Below are 5,161 nucleotides of genomic sequence, written 5' to 3'. Positions count from 1 at the left end.
TTATCTGTCTAGATCTCCCTATGGGTCCTTCTCATGTTAAAATCTCTTCCCTCCTCCATCTGTCTAGCCATTTTTTTTTTTACGTATTTTATTAGAGTTAGAAAGTTCTGGAGCTTACATCATTTTAGACTTCATCCCCTCATTCGCTCTCTCTCTTGGCCCAGCAAATACAAACTCCATCAAAACAGAGACCTCACCAAGTGGGCATCCGGCCCTGCGTTCCTACCACCCAGAAAGGAACTTGGCACACAGCATGGTCAAGAAGTAACGTGTGGGCCTTTCCGCTCCGCTTTTAGGACTTTCCGAACGTGGAGCTATGGGACCTCTGGAGAAGTAAGAGCGAGGCTCTGCCACAATTACATCACTCGAAACAAAGCCCGGAAGAGGCTACAGCTGAGCCTGCCTGATTTCAGGCGGCTGTGCATCCTGAAAGGCATTTATCCTCATGAACCCAAGCATAAGAAGAAAGTTAACAAGGGTTCCACAGCAGCCCGAACATTTTACCTTATCAAAGATATTAAATTCCTCCTCCACGAACCCATGGTCAAGTTCCGAGAATACAAGGTGTTTGTCCGGAAGTTCCGCAAAGCCTATGGGAAGAGCGAGTGAAATGCTGTAGAGCGCCTGAAGGACAATAAACCCAGCTACAAACTGGACCACATTGTCAAGGAGTGGTGCCCTGCAATTACTGATGCGTTGCGGGACCTCGATGATGCCCAGTCAATGTGCTTCCTCTTCTCCAGCTTCCCTCGGATGGGCAAGTGCCACGTGCAGACCACTCGGCTATGCCGCCCGCTCACTGCGGAGTTCCTGCACTACGTCATTGCTGCCGGTGCCCTGCACAAGGTCTTCCTGTCCATTAAAGGTATTTACTATCAGGCTGGGGTGCTGGGTCAGCCCATCGTATGGATTGCACCCTATGCTTTCTCCCATGATCATCCACTACCTACCCAAGATCGAAAGTCAAGCCCAAGCAGGGACAAAGGTCACTGAGGACACATATGCGTTGGACTCTGAGAGCTCTACGGAGAAACTGGCTGCCCTCAGTGCCAGCCTGGGCCGACTGGTGGTGCCTGCTAAAGAAGGCTGATGAGTTTCCTACTGACAGGGAGGCGACAGGACAGGAGGAAGATGGAAGGGAAGGGCTGGAGATACAGGAAAAGCACAAGAAACTCTTTGAAGGCCTGAAGCTCTTCCTGAACCGAGAGGTGCCCGGTGAAGCATTGGCCTTCATCATCAGGAGTTTTGGTGGGGATGTATCCTGGGACAAGTCTTTGTGCATCGGAGCCACCTATGACGTCACAGACTCTGGTATCACCCACCAGATTGTTGACTGGCTGGGGCAGCAAACCCCCATCATTGACAGATACTCGTACAGCCCCAGTGGGTGTTTGACTATGTGAATGCCCAGTTCCTCCTCCCTGTGGCAGAGTACTTCCCTGGGGTGCAGCTGCCCCAATGCCTTTCACCCTTCGTATCTGAGAAGGAAGATTACATTCCCCTTGAGAAGCTGAAGCTCCTGGGTCTGCAGCGGGGAGAAGACCCAGGAAACTTGGAAGAGGAAGAGGATGATGAAGACGATGACAATGAAGGTGACGGTGGTGGTGCAGTGGAAAACGAGAAGGAAGATGTAGAAGCTGAATCAGAGAAGCAGAAGGAGGCGCATCTGTCAGCGTTGGAGCAGCAAAGGCTGGACGGAAAGAAGCCCCAGGTTATGGCCGGCACTGTGAACCTGGAAGACAAGCAGCGGCTGGCCTAGGAGGAAGAAACCGAGGCCAAGCGCCTGGCCATCATGATGATGAAGAGACGAGAGAAGTACCTTTACCAAAAGATCATGTTTGGCAAGCGGCGCAAAATCCGAGAGGCCAACAAGCTCGCAGAGAAGAGGAAAGCCCATGTGATGACGCTGTGAGGTCTGAGAAAAGGGCCAAGAGGACGAGGCCTGTGTGAGCTCCAGTCGTCCTTCACTGAGATTTGGACTTGGCAGAAGCAGCTAGTGAAACACAGACACATCAGCCAGGACTCTCATACTTTTGGTGATGTGTGGCCAGCCCCAGCCTCCTGTGTGGTTCATGCCAGTGTCTGGGCAAGAAGACTGTACCCAACCCAGTCTTAATCCAGAAGTCTGTCTGATAGCCTCATTTTCCTTGGCTTTCTGAAGCCTCCTACATAGCTGTGCCCATCCTGTGCTCAAGATGCTGTCCAGGAGTAAGGGTGGGGAGCTTTTGTTATTAAATAGTTGGATCTTTACAGCAAAAAAAAAAAAGGAAGTAATTTGTAAAATGACTCATGGAATATTTTCAATCAAAAATAATTGATTTAGAGGGATAGTATTATGGATTAATATATAAATTATTAATATGTAATCACCATTTAGTGGAAATATAAAGATGATAAATATATAATATCTCTATCCTCATTAATGACTTAGTATGCTGAATCCATCATTTGAAATATATTTAGTGCCAATTTTCACTCAGCAAAAAACAAGGATAAGTAATGAGATTTGTCTCCCAAGGGTACCAGGTTTGCAAGGAGGATTTTGTTGGACTCCCTGAGGAAGCAGGAAGATAAGTGCTTCCGGGGAGAGCTAGGTGCATGACTAAACAGCTGAGGACCAAAGCAAAAACCTCTAGGAAAGCTTGTTCCAAAAATTTAAAAGCGTTCTCAAATCCATCTTTATGTTTAATAGATACTAAATACTGAAGCAATTTTCTGGAGGTTCGAGTATGTTTAAAATTCCATTTCTGTTCAGTGTGGTGACATATGCCTGTAATTCCCACTACTAGGGAGACAGAGGTAGGAGAATTGTTGTAAATTAAAGGTCAGCCTGATTTACATAGAGTCCCAGGCCAGTCAGAGCTACCTAATGAGATCCTGTCTCAAAAAATAAAATAACAGTAGCCAGAGAGACAGCTCAGCAGTTAAAAGTGTGCACTGTTCTCAGAGTTCCCAACACGTACACCAGGACTCCTTAACTTCAGCTCAGGGAACTCTGTGTCTCTGGTGTTAAGCACCACTAGATCACTCTCCTCCCCTATCATCTCTCCCTCCCTCCCTCCCCTCCCTCCCCTCCCTCCCTCTCTCTCTCCCTCCCTCCCCTCCCTCCCTCTCTCCCTCCCTCCCCTCCCTCCCTCTCTCCCTCCCTCCCTCTCCCCTTCTCTCCCTCCCTCCCTCTCCCCTTCTCTCCCTCCCTCCCTCTCCCCTTCTCTCTCTCCCTCCCTCCCCACTTCTCTCTCTTTTCTCTTTCTGTCTCTCTGTCTCTCTGTCTCTCTGTCTCTGTCTCTCTCTCTCTCTCTCTCTCTCTCTCTCTCTCTCACACACACACACACACTAAAAGAAATTGAACAACAACAAAAGCAATACTATTTCTCAACTGGATATGTAGCTTATGGTAATATCCCAACACTGGAGGGGCTGAGGCAAGAGGAATTTAAGCCAAAGGCCAACGTAGCCCACATAGCAAGATTATGATCTCCTTGTTGTTTGTTTGTTTGAATACTGACTCCAGAAAACAATACTGAGTTTTAGCGTCTAGTCAAATACATTTAATTGCATGGAAATCCTTCTAATTCAACTTAAAGAGAGTATTATTTCATGCAGCTGGCAGGGATGAGCTTCCTTAGTTAGCACTCTTGGAAGTAACCCTCGGCCATGGTTGGTCTAGCATTGTGGACTCGTCATTCACAAAAGCACAGGGTCATGGTACAAGAAGTCAGGTGCTAGTGAAATGTGCATACAGAGCTGGTAGGAGCTGCTGGAGAATGCAGGGAGCTCGAGTGGCTCCTGTGCATTCCAGTAGATTGGGAGCTTAAGTTTAATCCACAGAGCTGGGCAGGAAGCTTCTCAGCAAATGAATTACTGTCTCCCAAGCACTGAAATGGCAGCGAGAATAAAGATTAAAAAAGAGAAAAATCGTATTCCTTGCGATCAGGTTAATGATGCTTAGGGACCAGAGCGTGGAGGACCTGAACGGAGTAGAATCTTTTAGAAGGTTTTATCCTACTGCTTAGGGTTTGAACGTTATTCTGACACCAAAGGCAGTTGTTGAGAAATTCAAGTGGCCAATAAAGTAGCACGATGACGATGACAACGACAATGACAATGACGGCAACATATTTAGATATACACATACATGTACACACAAAAGTATGGATAGACCGTTAATGTAAAGTGGTTGTGGGTTGGATGCTGGCACAGTGAGCTTGAAGGAAAGAAACTGGGAAAGCATCCAGATGCTGCTGCTGGCATTCAGAATGAAGAGGGCTGCAACAGAGAAGGAGCACTGTCCAGTACTGAAGTAGAGAAGATGTAGGCCAGCAAAGGTTTGATAATATGAGTACCTAGCAGGGCGAAAGAGGGATGGAGGTTGGAAATCGGCTCTCAGAAAGACAATGAAAGCTCTGAAATAAGATAGGGTCTCTGTATCCTGGCTGTCCTGGAACTCTGTGCAGACCAGGCTGGCCTCAAACTCACAGAGATGTGCCTGCTTCTGCCTCCCAAGGGTGGGATTAAAGGCCTGTGCCACTATGTCTGGCTATGAAATTTTCAAAACAAACAAACAAAACTTTAAAAAGTTATCTCTATACAAAATGTCATCTTCTGGACAATATGCAGACATTGCAAACATAAACTTTCAACAATTATGGATGCCCGAACTGGGTCTGCCCCAGAATGAGCCTCATCAATAACCAGAAAACATTGAAAGACAGTCTGGGGAGCCTTATACCTTACTACTGAACTATTTCATACTGGTAAGATCCAGGGAAAGGGGGAGTTGTTCCCTTCAGCTGTGTACCCGCTGGTGACCCCACCAGGCTCCAATGGCCAGTCCCAACCCAATGCTCACATACTGTAATAAAATAAAACCAAAAGTCACAAATCTGGTAAAGGGAGAGGTAGGGAAGGGGAAATTTTAGAATCTGTATGTTGGCAATATATTAGGATGGTATTCAAATGTGAAGCCCACAGATTCAGGGAAGAAGTATGCCTTATTAATAATTTTATAAAAGCTGTAAGAAATAGGTGCACATGCACACACACACATGCATCGTCTTATTAAAATGATTTTGATTGCGCCTATCACCTGGGCAAGCCCTGGCTAAGTCCTAATTGATTGCAGGAGTGTTTTTCCAAAAGATTAGACTAATACACACCTAGG

The 5,161-nt window shown here is 46.7% G+C and overlaps 1 pseudogene; it reads left to right on the top strand.

The window, feature by feature from the left end:
* The first annotated feature begins 316 nt into the window (after positions 1–316).
* Pes1-ps4 (pescadillo ribosomal biogenesis factor 1, pseudogene 4) lies at positions 317–2,407 on the top strand (annotated as a pseudogene).
* Positions 2,408–5,161: the final 2,754 nt, after the last annotated feature.

Source organism: Rattus norvegicus, chromosome 7, assembly GCF_036323735.1.
Source record: "Rattus norvegicus strain BN/NHsdMcwi chromosome 7, GRCr8, whole genome shotgun sequence".
NCBI classification, from domain to species: domain Eukaryota; kingdom Metazoa; phylum Chordata; class Mammalia; order Rodentia; family Muridae; genus Rattus; species Rattus norvegicus.
Note: the sequence above shows the minus strand (reverse complement) of the source record. Positions and strands in the feature narration are given on the sequence as shown.